Source organism: Caretta caretta, chromosome 8 (genome assembly GCF_965140235.1).
Source record: "Caretta caretta isolate rCarCar2 chromosome 8, rCarCar1.hap1, whole genome shotgun sequence".
NCBI classification, from domain to species: domain Eukaryota; kingdom Metazoa; phylum Chordata; order Testudines; family Cheloniidae; genus Caretta; species Caretta caretta.
The window spans coordinates 16,367,126-16,387,326 of NC_134213.1; the positions used below are offsets into that span (position 1 = coordinate 16,367,126).

The following is a 20,201-nucleotide window of genomic DNA, read 5'->3' on the forward strand; positions in this document are numbered from 1 at the left end:
AGGAGCTGTAGGAGCCACGGTTGTCGGGGGTGACTGCAGGGTGGGCTTTCCAACAGCCACCTGCCCACCGGCCACCCCTCCTCACCAGGCGGGATTAGGATTGCAGTGCCTGACCGGAGGGTGCTAGAGTGGGTTGTCAGGGTCCCCTGCACAGGACAAGGAGAAGGGTGTTTGTTTTGTTAAGGATCAGGGAGCAGCCACGGTAAATTTAGTAACCGATGCCGTTTTTCCGAAATTTAACAAAAATGCCGTGAGGAATCTGAAGCCATGTTTTTAAAAAATGAGTTACAACCATTTCATGGAGAAGCTGTAGCTCCGCCATGCTTTGGAGCAGGGATTTGAAATTCGGCAGGAGGGCCGCCCCAGCGCCAGGGATTTGCTTTTCCCAGCCCTGTTAAAATTCACCCCTATTTGGCCAAGCCTCTGAAAAAATCTCAGTTCACATGTGCTCAGCAGAGACTTGTTAAGAGTCTGATACCTCCGAAGATTCCAGCCTCACTGAGCATGCTCCAGGCCAGGGCTACAGGAGCTGAGCAGGACTTTCCCAAAAGTTGCTCCTCTCAGGTGATGGGGATGCTGTGGTGCCACACGTTAGAGCTGAGACCAGGGAGATGGTCCCTGCTGTGCTCCCAGTGCTCCCCCTGTTGACACCTAAGCAGCTTGGAGGGAAAGCATGAAACAAGCTGACTCAAATGCAGATCGGGGAAGGAGGTAGGAACCTTGGAGGGTTTAGCAGGAGGAGCCAGGGATGAGGGGTAGGGCAGGAGCTGTGGAGTGGGGAGACAGGAGCAAGAGTGGGATTATGGCCAGGAGTAGGGGTCAAGGGCAGCTGTTGAGGAGGGAGGACAGAGGCAAGGACAGGGCCTGGGGGAGCAGAAGCCCCGTTTACAGTAGAATTTGAACCATTTTGGAAAATGGAGTTGAATCTGTTTTAAACATCCTTTCTGATAAAGGGGTTTCAAACGTTTGTCTCGCCAGTGTAGACAAGATCATTTGGTTTTAAAACAGTTTTAAAGAAACTGTGTCAGAGCTCAGGTAGGACTTTGATGGGTTCAATGCCAGTGCAGGAAGGCTCTCTAGTAGTTGATGGAGTAATTGATAGTCTAGAAATTGATGCAGTATTCCTAACCATACAAAAAGCATGCATTGTTTCTGCCAATACCAGAAAAGAGCCTAGGTACGAGCCTGTAATCTTAATTACACTTGTGAAAATCTAGAGCGACTCCCTTGAAGTCAGTGGAACTGCATTGGATTTGCAGAATCGTGGCAGATTTACATAAAGCAGAGATGTGTGAAATTCATAATTTTAGTTTTCTAGAGTAAACATAGTTTCATTTTGCACTGTTGTAAAAATGGTACTAAAAATTCATTTTGTGCAATATTTCTAGCTCAGTGGGTACTTTAACACTGAAAATATTTTTCTCATGGCTTTGACACAAAAATCATATTGGCTTAAAAACTGGCCTGTTTTCAAGAATTTGTCCCTTTGTCTTTGAAATATTTGCACATACGTTTGGAATTCTTCACAGAAATCGTCCATTTTTTAATTTTAACCAATTCCAAAAATACTTGCATTTTAGTTGTATTGTGAATATTTTGCAAACTGTATAAAACTTCTGTCCAGTATATTAGTTTAATTACATTGTTAGGTTCTCTCGTTCCCTGGATAGAGGGTTGAAATGGTATTGCTAGAAGTCAGTTTGGGATCAGATGATTTTTATGTATTTGAGTGTTTTTTGCTTCATGGATTTTTCAGTTCTCCAGCCACAATAAAACAAATTCACCTTTTACTTTTTGCTTTTCTAAATCCTGTTTTCATTAATCAGTTCGGAGTTAATTTTCCACTTGCAGCAGGTAGCTGCTGCTACTGTGCATTGTAGAAAAAGCCTGATATTTCCAGTCATTGGCATGAATATGTGTTGCTGTTTTGTCTTTAAGACACATGACATAAGGAAAGGTCAGCTCTGACTGCCAGGCACCCTGTTTCTTTTGTTCCATTTCATCTGCTACTTCACTTCACAGGCTGTGATAAAATCTTCTGATCTCACAAACAATGTTTGTGGTAGACGACTAGAGAGAGATTTTTTAAAAAAATCTCTCAAAATTAATGAAAATATTTACAAAATTATTTAGGGTTTTTTTTTTTTAATTTCAATTAAAAAAATCAGGTAGCTCTGGAGCTGGTCAAAAAAATTTGACAAATTGAATTTTGATAAAAAAATCCATAAAACCCAAAATTCGGAAGTTTCTGGTTAGCTCTAGACATGACCCATGTCTGCCAACTCTTCTGCAGCCTCTTGGGGCAAACCCCAAACTTAGTTGATGAGTCTTTTAACAATGGGAAGAAAAAATGTAACTTCACTTCCTCTGAGAAAATCTGGTGTGGCAAGTGATAAAGAATGTTGATATTCTCTATGACCTGCGCTAGAGATCCCTGCTCTTGGCACATTAGAAGTAGATAGTGCCTCTCTTCACTTGCTTTAAAAGATCAGCATACATCAGGTGTTCAGGCTGATGGCCTTCTCAGAGAACATGTAATAGGACAAAGACCAAGTTGATCTGCAATGTGTGGCATCGAAGAAGTCAGGATTTTGCTTGAGTGACTTTCTCTCAGACAGTAGTCCATGGTTTGAAAACTTGGCTTCTCTGCAGCATATCTAGGAAGCTGTAATACAGACTCAAAATCACAAGCTCGGAGGGATCTCTAGAAAGTCTCCAAGTCCCCATCGCCTACTTTATGAGAACTTAGAATTATTAGCACCAATAACTTTGTGGTGACTGACATAACTTGTGCACTTGCCATGAGATATTGTGCAACTTCTGCCGGGCCCTTAAAGCAAGTTCTGTTCATGGTGTCCCAGAAAATGTGTAGTTTACTATGTCCATGATGCCACCCTTTTATCTCCTGATAACTGCGCCAGTAGTTTGGGCCTCCCTGTCGTAACACAGGAACCTGTGCTCTGAGGCAAGCCACCACAAGCACCTTTCTGAATGTGTTGAAATTTGTTTGCTTTGGGGTCAGGGAAGAAGACAGAGGTCAGGGAAATGAAGACCTAAAGGGAAAAAAACACAGATTCTAACAGACTACTACCTTCCCCACACTGCTTCAATGCCAGGGATGAGGTAAAGCTGCAATGAGAACACGATTACATTAGTGTCAAATGCTTCCTTTCTCCACAGCTGCAGCCAGAGCAGAGCCCAAGAGTACAGAAAGGCCAACAGACCCTCTTCCTCAGAATAACAGCCCAACATGTACATCTGTTGTTGCTCTGGAGAGAGCAGAGGTAATATTTCATACATGGAGAATTTGCATTACACTATGTGTCTTTCCATCCAAGGATGCAGAAGAGTATGAGAGCATGAGCTTAGGATTGTGGGTGAGTACTTAGGAGACCCAGTAGATGAGAGAGCCTGAAGTCTCTAGCCCCAAGTGCCACAGGACTCAGGTAGACTTCTGTCTAAAAAGACTAGGTGGCTGACACACCTAAAATGTGTGTGTATATTTATTTATATATATGTGTGTGTGTTTATACACACACATATATCCACATTATAAATGAATTAATCATGCAGCCTTGACTTCTTCACCTGCTCTCCTCCCACTGATCCATCTCCTATGGGACTCTTTTTCTAATATTTTCCAAATCCCTGAGGACATTCAAACAGCTGCTATTAGAAATATTTCCTTTTTTGGCCCCAAAATATGACACCCCGCCCCAACCCCCATTTTACCTGGCTGAAACAAGTTTTCAGTCCTGTACCTAAAAATGTTTTTTCTATTCTCAAGGGTGTCATGATTTTAAAGTCTGATATGCCATGATCCTGTAGGGCTAGAAATGGCAGCTTTGTCCCTTTGGAAAATGGGAGATACCTCATCATCACACACACTTCCTAATGGGACCTAGTCATTGCTAGCCCAGGAAATTCCTGAGATATCAGACTCTTTGTATACAGAAGAGCTATACTGGTTTATTTTTAGAGGTATTTATGGCTCTTTACGTGTTCTGTGCAGTTGAACTCATGGTAGCCAAGGACAGCTGCTTGGCTTTACAGGTGGAAAGATACAACATTATCTTAAACATTTTGAAAATAGTTTCTCCATAACATGTGGCAGATACAGAATACATCTTGCTTTAGGGTGGTATTAAGGTTTTATTGGTCCTCATTTGTGAATAACATACTCGTGGTTTTTACCACCAGTAAATATAGTGCGGCCAACCCAAATTCATGCCAATTAAACTTTTATTACACACCACTGTATCATATATTCTCTACAAGTAATATATACTTGTGGAAGATGTGATGTGATGTGGTATAAAGGTAATGTTGGCGCGAGTTTGGAATGGTCCTATTTCTTCATGAGAGTTCAAGCCGAGGATAAATTATGCATGTCATTGCAAACAAGTGTAAATAATACCTTTATACCACACCACACAGTTGTGTATTTTGTGTATGCAAGGCCTGGCATTTTCTGCAGCAAGCTTAATGTAAATCCTGTAGCGGTGGCCCCAGAGCCTTCAGAACTCAAGTGCATAAGGGTGCAAATTCTGCAACAATTGGGTTACCTGCCTTGTTTGCCAAGCCTTGTTAAAGGGGATATGCCATTGCTACACCAGCTCAGAGCTGGCTTAACTTCAGCAAAAAAAAGGTGTAGCTTCTGTGAATGTGTCGCTATTAGTGTTATTTTTTGACTCTGGTGAATTAGAATGAATGTTCCATGGTGGGGAAGGGAGAAGCCTCAATAACCAAGCAGCTCCCATGGTCTTTGGCCAAATAACATTTGTGCAGCTTTGCCAGTTTCTTTGCTGGACAGCTGGACTGAGTGCATCAGCCATGGCCACAGTCTAAAGTACTGGGTTGCCAAGAACAGTTGTTTTGGTTCCCACGCACTGAGTGAAATGTGCTTTTGGCCTGAGTGATTTTTATTTCAGATTAAGGAAAGTCAACAGACAGAACAAAGAAAGAACGAATATAAGTCTTAACGATAGAGACAGTGAGATCACAGTATCTGACTCACAACCCTGGCTCCTCAGCCAGAAAAGCAGGGAGAATCCTAATCTGAAAAGGTGTAATGTCCAGAAACATTATATCTTTCCTGCTTTTACCTAGCTACATGCTGTATGTACCAGAGCAGGCCTACCGGTTGAAGAAAATTAAAATGTTCTGTGGCGGTTAATTAGCATGTAGTGACAGAAGAAAGAATGAGCGAGATTTTTGTAATGGCATATATACTGACTATTTTAAATTTTCTCCTTCGAGTTTGCTTAGGCTGGGCTTTTATTAATGTAATTTTACATGAAACCCTGGCTGGATTCAGTGGGTTCCATTTCAATTTCAATCTTTCCATTTTATTGTGGAACCCCTTCACAGCTTCAGTAAGAAGTACTTGCCTGTATACCATGCATAAGCGCTGTGCATACATGCATAATTACCTGCCTCACTGGGGTAGTGTTGTGAGAGTTTTGTAATGTTTGAATAGTGCTTTGAAGATATAAAATGCAGTATAAGGGTTCTGTAGCATTATTGTTGTTCTGTAGCAATTGATCCTAATCAAACAGTGAACCCAAACCTCAGATCCAGATCGAACTGAATTCAAAATCTCTAGCCTATCTCTGGCCCCCGCTGCTCCGCCACCTTACATTTTGGAAAGTATGAAACCAAGGCTTCGAACCTCTGAATATGAGATTGTTTGGACCTACTACATAAATACCTTTGTACATACACATATAATGTACATATATTTCTATTTACATAGATGCTTAGGGGGCAATGCCCAAGCTTAAAACTAGCATTATGAGTGGTTTAAACATAAAAGATAATTCCTGTCACCTTCCTCTCATATTGGAGTTAAGAATTTTTTTATAGCCTTATTCCTCTAATTATCCTTTCCTTTGTTCACAAATGACTTATACAAATTTTAGTTTTCTGTTAAGTAACAGTGAGTTTTAAGATTGTATTTTAACTGCAAAGGCTGTAACTGGAAGCTGTAATTTCTTTGATCAGCTCTATATTTTTTCTGAAACTGGGGGATTATCAGAATGGCTGAAGTGTTGGGTTTGAAATACCAGAATTCCTGGATCCACAAGCAGAGCTGGATACATTTTTTTAAGGAAAACTTTTTTTTCAGCAAAAAATGCAGATTTGATGGCAACAAACACGTAGCAAATTTGTGTTGATTTTCCCAAATTGTTCATTTTAGGGGGTGGAATGGTTTGAAATTTTCTAAATGAAATGTTTCCATTTAAAATGACTTTTCATTTTGAAATATTCTTCATTGTATTTAAAAAAAAATTAGAAATGTTAAAATCACTTGAAATCGAAACAATGTGTCATTGTGGATCGAACAAAATATTTAATTTGCTCCTAAATGTTATTTTTTCTGACTTTTGATTTGCTGAACATTTTGAAATCCCATTTTTGAGTTGAACCTGAACTGAAATTTGGTTTTGGATTTTTTTTGGATTTTCAGCATACCAAAAGATCAGTTATTCACACAGCTCTACCCACGAGTTGGAAATACCAGCAGGTCAACTGAAGCTGTCAAGATAGATCCATTGTAGTTGGACGAGACTTACAATGTGTTTGGGTTTTTTTGACAAGACGTTTGAGGTCCTCTTCGGTCTTTGTGGATGTTAAAGCTCCCAGGGCATCTGTCATAAGACTAGGGGTTTGCCTTATGTCATTGGCCAGAATTTCCTCTCCTTCGATGATACGCTGTGCATGCTCGTTGTCTGCCTGGCCCTGGCCCTACACTCCAGAGGTGACTGCATTTTATCGGGCTTGTATGTGTACGATTATATCACACACAATGTTACGACTTTTCCCTGGCAAGCACAGGTGAATACACGAATTTTCTTATAACAGTGGTATTACTCCTACTAAATATTTTGCACTTGTGTAAAACGGGTGTAATAATACTTATCTCCTTTATATGGGTGTTTTGGGGCTTATTTATGAGAGTTGGATAGCTGTTTGAGAATCTCAAATGAAGGATATTATAGTCTGTTGGTGAGAGCAGGGGACTGGTGATCAAGAGACCCTAGGTTCTACTCCTGACTTTGCCACTGTCTCATTGGTCTGTTCCTAACTCTTCCACTTTGGGCAAATGCTCTCTGTGCCTTAGTTTCTCCATCTGTAACATGAGTAAGATTGATAATACTCATTATCGGGGTTCGCTCCCCACTCTAAATTCTGGGGTACAGATGTGGGGACCCTCATGAAAGACCCCCTAAACTTATTTCTACCAGCTTAGGTTAAAAACTTCCCCAAGGCACAAATCCTTTCTTTGTCCTTGGACGGTATTGCTGCCACCACCAAGTGATTTAGACAAAAATTCAGGAAAAGGTTCCACTTGGAGTCCCTGTTTCCTCAGAATATTCCCCCAAGCCCCTTCACCCACTTTTCTGGGGAGGCTTGAGAAAAATATCCTAATCAATTGGTTACAATGTGAGCACAGACCAAATCCCTTGGTTTTTAGGACACTGAAAATCAATCCGGTTCTTAAAAGAAGAATTTTATTTAAAAAAAAAGTAAAAGAATCACACCTGCAAAAATTAGGATGGAAGGTATTTTTTACAGGGTAATAAAAAGATTTAAAACACAGAGGATTCCCCTCTAGGCTCAGCTTCAAAGTTACAAAAAAAACAGGAATAAAACTCACTCTTAGCATAGGGAAAATTCACAAGCTAAAACAAAAGATAATCTAATGCATTTCCTTGTTATTACTTACAATTTTTGTAATCTTAAATGCTCATTTCAAGTATGTTTTCAGGAGATGTTTTTCCAGCCTGGTCTCTCTCTCCATCCAGAGAGGGAACAAAGAGAACAGAAACAAAACCACGCCCCCTTCCACCCCCTCCCCCCCACCGATTTGAAAGTATCTTCTTTTCTCATTGGCCCTTTTGGTCAGGTGCCAACTAGGTTGTTTGAGCTTCTTACCCCTTACAGGTAAAGATTCAGTACAACTACCCAGGAGGAATTTATGCTACCCTTAGCTATATGTGTATGACACTCATCTTGTATAGTATTGTTATTACTATACCTGTCCATATTACATCTATTTGTGTGCGGGCACATGGGAGAGACAGACACACACAGTCTTGACCGACAAAGAGTGGGTTTTAATGCAGTAACAATACACAATTTCCTAAAAGTATCTAACTTTGCTAACTAAGGCCACGACTTGCACTATAATCTACCTTTCATTAAAGAGGTTATTTTTCTTCCAGACTTCAGAATTTTCTAACAGTTGTCAGAGAGAGCTCCCTTATGCTTCATTTCCCCTTCTGTTTAAGTTAAATCAGCATAGCCGAAACCACATTGTTAGAATCTGCAGAAACTCTATGCTGCTCTGTAGGCACTGGTTTTGTCTTTCATTCTGAGAAGAAGTGTTTGTGCAAGGCATGTTTCGTGGCTGGTGTGGAATTTTGTAAGATCCTGTTCCAGGTTTGTTTGCCTCAGTAACAGAATGGGATGGATAAAATCCAGTCAAACAGTTGAGAACATTTTCAATAGTGGAAAAATTATTGGATCTCTGCAGGGAAGGGAAAGGCAGCAGGACGATTCCTGGAGGGATGAGAGGTGGCAAGTGGGGTTGGAGGTTTAATATATGGTGAAGGAGAAAGAAGAGCAGCTAGGGTGTTTTTTAAGGAGAGACAAGGAGTTGGGTGATGGGGAGGCCTATGGGTGGATTCTGAGGAAACACTGGGGATGGAGGTAAGCTTTTAATGGGGATCTAGAGGAATATTGGAGAGCTTCTGGGATCCTAGGGGCCTATCGGTAGTTTCTGAGAATGGAATTGCGCTGGAGGCTTATTAAAAACTCCTTACACCTGCTTCAGTTGGTTTATGCCAGATAAAAGTGCCAGAATGACATAAAGATGCCCTAAAACCCCAGTTCCAGCAGGACAAAGATTCCTCTGGTTCATGCACTGCAGAAGACAGCCATAGGGCTGCCTTCAGATAATCCCCTCACAAACCCTTTCGTAGGGGGGGTGGGGCCTGGGCAGGAGGAGTTTGTCAGGGTGGAACAGCAGCACATATTCATGTGGCCATTGCAAGCAGTGTTGCAGCCCATATGGTAGCCCCAGGAGGTAGGGTGGCCAGGTGTCCTGTTTTCAGCTGGAAAGTCTGGTTGAAAAGGGGACCTGACTGTGTCTGGTCAGATCTACTGGTGGTGGGGGAGGCGGGGAGGCGCCAAGTCATCACCTGTGCCAGCCCCTACTCAGCCAGGGTCAACTCCTACCTGCATCAGGCGGCTGCAGCTCCCGACCCTGGCTCTGCAGGTGAGTCCCTCCCGACCCACGCAGGGATGGGAGGAGAGGGGGAAAGCAGTGAATAACTGGGGGTGGGGTGGGGAAGAGGAGCAAATGGAAGGGCAGGGTCTCAGGGGAAGGGGCAGGACAGGAGCGGGGCTTTGGGGGAAGAGGTGGGGCGGGGGTGAGGCCTGGGGGGGAAGGGGCAGTACATGAGCAAGTCCTCAGGAGGAAGTTGGGATGGGAAAGGGGAAGTTCTAGCACTCGTGCTGGAGTGTCCAGTTTTTAAATGTTACCAAGTTGGCAACCCTATCAGGAGGCGTCTGAAACTTAGACAGGCTCTCAGGGCTATCTAAGTTATGACGGGGGGAGGGATGCCTTCCAGCACCGAAACCAGTGTAGGTTTGGGAGATCGTAAAGGAGGTTAAAATCCACCCTAGCTCCCTGTCCCCCTGGTCTGCAAGTTCTGTGCTGCATTAGAATTTTACTCACAGGGAAGGAGGAAACCAGGGTCCAGTGGGAGGGTTATGAGGCAAGAAGGAGCTTTGGGGAGCATTAGAGAGTCATAAGGCCCCAGACCTTAGACCTTTCCCTATTAGAGAGCAACATAGAGGAAGGCAGGTAACGAGCATCACCATAGAGGGTTTGTCATGATCCACCAGGGTCAAACTGACACTGGTGCTACAGAGACAAGGTGGGCATAGGTGCCGACTTCTAATGGCGCTGGTGAGTGCTCGACCCCCCTCTGCCCCCGGCCCTGCCATGGCTCCACCCCTACCCTGCCCCCATTCCAACCCCTTCCCCAAGGTCCCCGCCCCAACTCCGCCCCCTCCCAGCCCCTATTCGACTCCTTCCCCAAATCCCCGCCCTGGCCCAGCCTCTTCCCCGCCTCGTCCCCTGAGTGTGTCACGTTCCAGCTCCTCTCCCATGCCTCCTGGAGCTTGCTACAGCTGTTTGGCAGCACTGGGAGGTAGGTGGAGGAGCTGGGATGTGGCGTGCTCAGGGGAGGAGGCGAGGTGGGGCAGGGTGGAGATGCCCCAGCCCCAGAGCACCCATGGAGTCGGCACCTGTTTCTCACCCACATTGTCCCTCTAATATCCTGGGACCACCATGGCTACAACATACAACAATGGAAGATATCAAATTTTGCTTTCTCGTTCTACAGTCCACACAATGGGAAAAGCCATGGCCTGATGTCACATTTCCTCCTTCTTGCTAGATCGAAATATAATATTCTCCTGGATGCATAATCTAGGACAGGGGATTTTGGCTGTGGGTGGTGTGCATTCTAATGCACATTTCAGCAGCAAGCCTGATATTATACTGAGGTGATTAAAGGGCAACTCATCCCATGTTTATTTCTACTTGATTGTATCTGCAACCAAATGCATGACAGGGACAAGGGTGTTTGGATGTGGAGAGATCAGGTTTGTACTCAAACTGATATAATCATATTTTATGTTATATACAAAGATGACTTCAATGCGTGCGTGTTTTATCTCAGGAAAATGCATGTATATTAACTTGTTCTCTGACATATTGGAGCTCACAGTGCCATCTCTGAAACACATTTTTTTTCCCTGTGGATCATCCTATTGCTTCAGAAGTGGAACTGATAGTAAGTGAGATTTCTTTAAATGTCCCTATAGGACTTAATAGATGTTGAGGGCCTGATCCAAGGCCCACTGACGTTAATGGAAAGGCTCTTACTGACTAGAAGGGGCTTTCAATCAGGTCGCATATCAGTAAATTTCAGCAGAAATGGAATAGACTTCTAAAAACCTACAGAATTTAATAGAGAATGATAACTGTTCCATAGGTGTGTGTCGTGTTGTTTTTTAAAGTCTTATAGAATTCCATAGCAGGGATATAATTTGCTATTAAATTCCATAGGAATGTCCATAAAAAGTACAATATGATTAGCCTCTTGACCATTTGAGCAATCACATTTGAAACAAGTTGCTTTTGTCATGCTTGTTGCCACAATAGAGTTTGCTGCTAGAGATCAATAATGTTTATTTCATTCTGCAGCTCCCTTAATAAATGATTAACTATTAAGTGCCCTCTGTGTATTTACATGTCTTAACCTAAACAAATAAGACCAAAGCCATGCCTCAGTTTCCCATTAGATAAAATGGGGATAATAATACCCTGCTCACGCATGTAAAGTGCCTTGAGATCCCATGGATGAAAAGCATCTGTAAGTGTAAAGTTTCATTACTCGGTAGCTGCTAACTGTCCTCCTCCACTTCTCCATTGTCCGCTCATTAGTTTGAGACTGCAAATAACCTCCAAAGCTTCTCTAAACAGAAACTAGAAAGGCTTTGCTAGATCAGTGGTTCTCAAACTAGGGCCGCTGCTTGTTCAGGGAAAGCCCCTGGTGAGCTGGGCCAGTTTGTTTACCTGCCGCGTCCGCAGGTTGGGCCAATTGAGGCTCCCACTGGCCGCAGTTCGCTGCTCCAGGCCAATGGGGGCTGCGGGAAGCAGCGTGGGCCAAGGGATATGCTGGCCGCCCTTCCTGCAGCCCCCATTGGCCTGGAGCGGCGAACCGCAGCCAGTGGGAATCGCGATCAGCTGAACCTGCAGACGCGGCAGGTAAACAAACCGGCTCGGCCCACCAGGGGCTTTCCCTGAACAAGCGACGGCCTTAGTTTGAGAACCACCATGCTAGATGACAGTTCTTTGCACATCTCTTGTGATTTTGCAATACAGATGTGTGGGCCAAGGCCTGTGATTTGGAAGAAATTCGGCCTGGAGGGTTGCAGTTTAATGGAGAAATGTTAGGGAAGCATTGCATAAAAATGACCCTCTTTCTGGTGTTGTACAAATTGCCACAAGCCGAAGCGCTGTAATTCCAAGTTGTGCCTCAGCCCAAAAGTACACACGCAAGGCAACTGGAGCCCATGGAGACAGCGCAGCATTCATTTACAGTGTCTAATTCACCTCCTCGTTTAGTAATTTGTCTGCTTTCTTTCCTCTTCTGCTGCTTCCTCTCTCGCTGTAAAGTGATAGCCTGCTACCTCTTCAAGGGAATGATAGAAAACCCTGGGGATCAACTTAAGGGAGGGAAAGGTTGAGGGCGGAGGGGGGAGGGGAGTGAAGGATCATTTGGAAAATGGACACAGAGTAAATTGCTGTCTTTTCCTTTTCCTTTCCTTTCTTTTCTCCTAAGCCAGTTATTGGGCTGTATTGTTGACAGGGCTCCTATGCATATAAGAGAAAGAGGTCAAGATAACATGTTTCTTAAGTGAGTCATTTTTCTGTCTTTTCTAAGGTTTCAAAGGCCGTGTTAGTCTGTATTTGCAAAAAGAAAAGGAGTACTTGTGGCACCTTAGAGACTAACCAATTTATTTGAGCATAAGCTTTCGTGAGCTACAGCTCACTTCATCGGATGCATAGTGAAAGCTTATGCTCAAATAAATTGGTTAGTCTCTAAGGTGCCACAAGTACTCCTTTTCTTTTTGTCTTTTCTAAAGAAACCATTTAGAACATACCTTCATGTTCCCCATATCCCCCTACAACTCCCAACTTTTAAACAAATACTGGAAACCGGGAGTCCTCTTCCTTCTTAATGCTTTTGTGACCCAAGAATATTGTGTGGTTTAACTTCAAATATAATTTTTTTTTTTAAATTACAGATGGGCCTGAACCAAAACCCAGCCTCGCATTCCTTCCTTCCCTGAACTTTAGAGATGTTTGGATCCACATCGGAACTGTGCAACTGCCTCCTGTCTCTAACATGAACCAAAGAAAAACCCCACATCCAAACTCCTCTGAAATCCTGGGACGCTCAGATTTGGATCCCAACATTGCCATGTGGGACCATCTCTACTGTTCCCCCTCAGCTAATGGAAAGAGGAGGTTCCCCCTCAGCCAAAGTAAAGGGGAGGTAACTCTCACTCTGTTCAGATGTAGAACTGAGTTGACTTAAGATTTACAGAAGCAGCCCCTTTCCTGAGGAGATCCGAGATTGCATAAATCCATTCAGTGATGGTCTTGCCATTTGCAGGAGGCCATGTTGGTGAAAGCGGGGAAGCTAGGCTGTGAATCGCCTCCTCTTCTACTCCCTTTTCTAGGAAGCATGTGTTGTTTCCTTCCTCTCTCTACCCTCTGCCTCCCCTCCCCTGACGTATGGAGTTTGCATGTGTGTGGGGGCCAAAGCAGTTGCTTGTGCTTGAGGACGTCCCTGCCTCCCATCTCTCATGAAGGCATCTGGTGACTGCAGGAGCAGAGCCACTGCTCCTAGGTAGCTGTCTGGTGCATGTTAGCCCTTGTAATATGCTGAACCGCTCTAGCAAATTGTTTTAAAATGGGCTTCATACGTGATGCGGAGGAGCCCAAGGAAAACACAGACCCCAGCCAAACCCAAATTTATGTGTGTGGTTTCCGGAGCTCGTGAGATCAGTTTTGTTTGAGTTAAAATTGATTTTGAAGGGTTTGGATTTTTTTTCTCCCTCATTCTTGGTTTTTGGGCAGGGAGGTGGTAGCAACGAGCATCGCTTCAGCGTATGGGAAGTGCCTCTGTACACCCACGGCCCTGGTACTGAAATCTGGGGCAGCTCATGTGTGCAAACAGAGTCCTAGAAGGGGCCTGAGGAAGCAGAAGCATACGGAGGTGATGCAGTTAGTGTCTCTGGCCAACAGGCCACTGGAGGCATTCTAGAAAGCTAGCAAGGGCACGACTCAAACTCTCAGTTCCTGGGTGTCAGAGTAACAGCCGTGTTAGTCTGTATTCGCAAAAAGAAAAGGAGTACTTGTGGCACCTTGGAGACTAACCCATTTATTTGAGCACAAGCTTTCGTGAGCTACAGCTCACTTCATCGGATGCATACTGTGGAAACTGCAGAAGACATTATATACACAGAGACCATGAAACAATACCTCCTCCCACCCCACTCTCCTGCTGGTAATAGCTTATCTAAACTCCTTTTCTTTCTCCTTACAATGTGTATGATAATCAAGTTGGGCCATTTCCAGCACAAATCCAGGTTTTCTCACCTTCCGCCCCCCCCCCCCCCACAAACTCACTCTCCTGCTGGTAATAGCCCATTCAAAGTGACCACTCTCTTTACAATGTGTATGATAATCAAGGTGGGCCATTTCCAGCACAAATCCAGGTTTTCTCACCCCCCCCCCCTTTTTCCAAAAACCACACACACAAACTTACTCTCCTGCTGGTAATAGTTCATCCAAAGTGACCACTCTCCCTAGAATGTGCATGATAATCAAGGTGGGCCATTTCCAGCACAAATCCAAGTTTAACCAGAACGTCTGGGGGTGGGGGGATGGTAGGAAAAAACAAGGGGAAATAGGCTACCTTGCATAATGACTTAGCCACTCCCAGTCTCTATTTAAGCCTAAATTAATAGTATCCAATTTGCAAATGAATTCCAATTCAGCAGTTTCTCGCTGGAGTCTGGATTTGAAGTTTTTTTGTTTTAAGATAGCGACCTTCATGTCTGTAATTGTGTGACCAGAGAGATTGAAGTGTTCTCCGACTGGTTTATGAATGTTATAATTCCTGACATCTGATTTGTGTCCATTTATTCTTTTACGTAGAGACTGTCCAGTTTGACCAATGTACATGGCAGAGGGGCATTGCTGGCACATGATGGCATATATCACATGGGTGGTGCTTGGGTTCAGTGGCTGGTGCATGTCACTTTGAACCAACCATTTAATCTCTGCGCCTAAATAAAGACTGAGTCAAAACTGAGTGAAGAGGCCAGACGTCAACTCTGAGAGTTTAAACATCAGAGAGTCAACCTGTGCTATGACAGGCACCTATCTTCTCCTGCCATGTAATGAAAAGGGGCCACCTCTCTAGAGCTGTGGGTGGCTTGGCAGTTTCGTGCTGCAGGATTTGATGTGAGTGGTTTTGATCTGTGCAGGTTCAGACTTTCCCTCGAATTTTGCTTTGAGATTAGGATTTGGTAGTCAGTCAAAATAGCCAAATTAGCTGCCTAGGTATAGAAACTATATTCAAAAATGAAAGGGCACAAAAGGAAGGGAGAGGCTCCCCACTTTGAGGCACCAGCTCAGAATACATTGTTACCAAGCTTGATTTTCTTTTCACTGTTCACTCTAAATAATGAAAGAGCATCTTAGATAAGGCTGTTGTATTTAATGTTGCAAGAAACCTGTGGCCACCTAGGACTTCCTGTTTGTTGCTATGGTGCATGTCAGGGCTACTCAGAACATCAGAGCAGCAGCAGGGATAAAATCCAGACCCTCCTACTTCAAAACACCACTTGAACAAAAGGAGACTCTCCATTATCTATTAACAATACAAGGTTTATGACACAAAACTGGGTAGTTCTGATCAGTCCAGTAGTGGGTACTTTAGTGGTCCACATACACAGTAGCTTTGCTGCTGCAGTACGAAGAAGAACAAGAAGGTGAATAAAGGGCTAAAAAGAGGCGTGTGAGCAATCCTTCTATGAGAATCATGTATGTGAGAGTCCACAAGCTACAGTGATGGGTGCTTTAAAAATCCATAAAATAATAAAATAAATGTAATTACTTGTATTATTTCTCATTGTGTGGCAAAATATAACACCCTTGTTTTAATTAATGCAGCTGAAAGGAAAAAGTAATTTCTGCATTTAGCCTTGTTTCACGAACAAACTACATGACACTACAGTAATTTCATGATGTAGTATTATTGTATTGAATTATATATTTATATGGCACCAAAAGTAGGCTAGGCACTTTCTTGACAATAATGAAGATTAAGGGCCACATTCTGATCTCAGTTAAATCTGGAGTAACTCTGCTGAAGTCAAAAGAATCACTCTGGATTAAACTGAGTTTGTAAAAGACATGTCTTGAAGACTGTCTAATAAAATAATATCAATGCAAAGCTGAAGATTTGCCCCATGTTCCAGCAAAACTGGACACAAGTTCACCTGTAAGGTTTGTGACCTTTAGTGAATCAACAACACATAAAGTGAGTTTAATGCTTGTGTCAACATCAATAACTAGGTGTGATAAGAGCATTTTGTTCATCTCTGCATTCTTGCACAGATCAAAGATAATTAGGCTTGGCAGAATTCTATTTGTAGTTTTTTATAATTTTGATGGATAATACTAATGTTTATTTTTAACCATTTTTGTTTGTTTCTATTGATTTTATATTTTCATACTTGCAGGAAATTATTTGAGGGATCACACAATGAGAAGGTCAGGCAATTATTATTTATTGACAGTAGATGTTGAGATTCAAAAAGTTAAACCTTTAAAACATTAAAATAGAAATTGTCAATATCATATCAAAATATACAAATATATAAATCAAACGCTAATTAGTCCAATTTTCTTATTTTGCTTATCTGTAAATTTGAATGATTATGGATGGAAATATTTTTTCATTGGTTTATGTGAATGGTGAAATTGAGATTTACAGATTTTTACAGATATTTGCCAATAAAAACCTAACCCCTCCAAGTCTAAAGATAGTAAATTTTAAAAGAGCCAGTTTAGCAAGAAACTGCAGAGATGGCAGCAGCCTGAGCATAATATCAGTGATGGTTGATTTAATCTTCCGTGGCATCCCACATATATTGAATTTACCCAACGGGATGGGATGGCCTGGAAAGTTACACACTGACATGTTTCAGCATAAACAGTATAGAAAATAAACATGGGGGATAAATAAAGCAAAGAGAAGGAAGTGATGGTTTAAAACCTTGTTACCAAAAACAACACAGGTGAGGTCAGGCGCAGAACTCTGCCTCTACCTCTCGCCGAGCCTGTTAGCTCTGGCATCGCTCAATAAGGACCTCCAGGTGGAGCTGTTTCTTTGGGATTTTGCCCAGTTTTAGGGAGGTGGTGACCTACCTTTTTTTAAGAATCCTTTGCCGCAAGTTGTGTGGCTTCCATTTGAGCTGTGACCTGACTGCAGCTTTTGCCTTTTTTAGCTGGCCTAATCGTTCTGAATTCCAGGACAATAGCTTTGTTGCTAACCACAACTCACAGTTCATTTTAGCATTTAGCAGTGATGTGGTAAATAGCAATAGATGACAAGGCTGCCTGGCGCATTTTCCCATCCAATTTTTTCTCTCTGGCTCCCTCTCTTTTCTCTTGCCCTTTTTCTTTTGAGACCCACTTAGAGATTTTGTTTAAATAAATAAATAAATGCCATTTTTACCTAAGGGTGACCTATTCTGGTTTAAGCCAGGCTTATTTCTGTTTAGGAGAAAGCTCTTGCTAAGCTGCAATAAGTCACTCTTAAGCCAAAATCAGTGTCACCACACAGCCTTCTGCTCTGCATCTGTTTAAAATCACACCTAAACATGGGCGGTGGGTGAACCACCATCTAGGGGAGGCTAGGCCCCAGCTGGCCCCACCCTCCCTGCTTGAGGACTTGCTCCCCTTCCCCCACCGGAACCCCAGCTCCGTGCGGCCACCAGCCCCTCCTGCCCCAGAGTGCTGGCTATGTGGTCTCCTCCCTGGCCCCTGCACTCAGGGCTCCCAATTTGCTGGGCGGCCCCAGCCACCCCAAGTCCCGGCCGCCCCAGCCCCAGCACGCTTCCCTGAGAGAAGCAGCCTGCTTGGGCTGGGGTCAAAGGGGAAGGGCAAGCAGGAGCGGGGAGGAGCATGGGCGGGACCATGCCGGGCTGTCTAGGGAGGCACAGCCTATGCGAGGCACCGCCCATGCACCTAAAGTTAAATCGGTACAACTTCCTTGTGTAGATAAACTGTAATAAACCAAATTCAGGCCATTTGAGAGCATCTATGCAAGTGGCTTATGCCTATTTTAACTAGATTGATTTAGAAACGGATTTTGTTCTGTTCGTACTGCACCTAGGAGAATAGGGTCCTGGTTCATGACTTTAATACAAATAAATAATAATAATAAAGTCCATGCAATTTCTGTGTGAAGACTAAGCCTCGTTAAAATGGCACCTCCTAACTCAACAGATTTGTTCCTGCTCCTTTCCTGCCCTTTTCTCCTGCACAGCTCAGAGCCTACAAAATTCAGGGAGTGAGCTGGATTCTTTTCCTTCTTGGGTATCTCCAGCAGGATTGTTTACTAAGTTCCAGTCTTTTATATCTGTGCAGCGCTATTGAAGGCAATGGGCTTTCAGAGATGGTAACAGCATTATTGAAAGATGGTTGCAAAGTGGTAACTGGGGACCAAAGTTGGCAGCAGACCCTTTGCTGTTGGTGATGGTGTGAGAGATAGAAAGAGCTCAGTTTCACTCTGGGTCAAGGCTGACTTTAGAGAGCTGGCACTTAGAACAAAAATATAATTTTGCTTATAAACTGAGCACATTTTATATGAAAAATCATAGAGAGAAATGTGCTGTGCCATTTTTATTGACATTTCTCTTCATAGAGCCCCACTTTGAGGCTCATTTTATTACTGATATTATGTGTTGTTTCATCACTGTCAGATGAGGGTTAAATATCGAGGTGGGGGCAGAGGGCATTCTTTGAAATACCTGGAAGTGTTTTAGGTGGGTGGAGAATTATGGATAGGCTTCCAAAGAGAAGTTTTGCACTTTCAGGAGGAATTTGAACAATGAAAAGGTGCACGTGCATTGGCTTGGAGCTCCCTCCATCTAAGGAGTGGCCTAGAAGGCAGGACAGTGATCCAAGTGGGATCAGGGAGACACTGGTGTGCTTGGTGGCAGCTGCAGAAGGCAGCAGTGGAAAGGAGGTTGAGGTCCAGCCAGAAGGATTTTAAAGAGCCATGAAAGTGAAGATTAGAAGTTTGAATTCAATGTGAAAGGCAAAGGAGAAGCTGGTGAAGGGATTTGACTAATGGAATGACATGATCAGATCAATGGGAGATGGAGATGATTTTGGCAGAAGCAATCAGCAAACTGGAAACAGATTTTTTTTCTAATGTACCCCTGTCACCATAGTGGCTTGGCAACAGTTTCTTCCCTCCAGCCCAGAAGCAACCATAAATTTCAGCAGAATATCTCATGTGGTTGCTTTTCCTTTTCCGCTTACATCTTTGCTGCAATCTGTTTTTCATAACAGGATGATAGATTTAATGAAACACATATTAAAATGACTGGAAATACACATGAACCAAGCTAATAGTAAGGTATTCTATACAGTGCCTATGTAGAGGGCAGTATTGGACTTCTGAGCCTGTTAAAGACACTTGTCCTCAGGCTTCTGTCCCACAATGCAGCTCTGGTTTGCTATAATTCCGGTGACATGTGCTGCCTCTTGTGTCTTATTGCTCAGCAAATAACCAGGAGGCTACAGAATTTTTATTATTGCATGGAGACTGGAGGCCTAGATCCTCCCCCCCACCCCACATTTTAATTTTACCATCATTGTGATTGACTTTCCGTGCGTGTGTGTGCCAATGTCAGAATGTTTTCCAGTTCCTGAAGTGGGAGATAAAAACAATCAGTCTCACTCAAAATGTGCCCGCCAGCCTTGCTTGACTGTACCTTTGGGTTGTCCAGGTCAATAAAATTCAAGGCATGTGATTTATTTGTTTGTGCTCTATAAAAAACAACCTCTGTACAAAAAAACGGAACCTAGGCTGTTCTCCTTAATCCTTCTGGATTAAGGCTGGAATATGAGTAAATTCAGATCAGGAAATTGGAATTGTCCCCACCTGTATTTTACCTCTCTTTGGAGTGTTACATATGGACAGGCAGTAGTCTCTCCCTATAAAGATTGGAACCAGGTGTCATTACAAAGCCCTACTTTAGCCCCTTCAATAACTTTGGCTTGGAAAATTGGTTTGGCCAGAAAAATGACATTTTTACTCTGGAATCAGAGAAGAATGTGTCTGCAAAGTCTGAAGAAAAGCTATCAAATGGTATTTGAATTATAGGTCATTACTGAATTACCTGGACCTGGATTTTGACTTTTGTCTTATGATTTTTCTCTCTCTCTCACTAATCAAAGATAGCATGTTAGTGCTCCTTCAAATTCCTATATTTTTAAATCTCCTTGAGAACTTGTCTGCCAG

The 20,201-nt window shown here is 43.1% G+C and overlaps 1 long non-coding RNA gene across 1 annotated transcript in view; it reads left to right on the top strand.

Annotated features, from left to right (window-relative positions):
* The window catches only part of LOC142072956 (uncharacterized), an 87,307-nt gene extending 67,597 nt beyond the window's left edge, over nucleotides 1-19,710 (top strand). Inside the window, exons 2-3 of the long non-coding RNA XR_012669582.1 lie at nucleotides 3,181-3,284; nucleotides 12,892-19,710. This is a non-coding gene — a long non-coding RNA (uncharacterized LOC142072956). The remainder of the gene's footprint in view (nucleotides 1-3,180; nucleotides 3,285-12,891) is intronic.
* The last annotated feature ends 491 nt before the right edge of the window (nucleotides 19,711-20,201 follow it).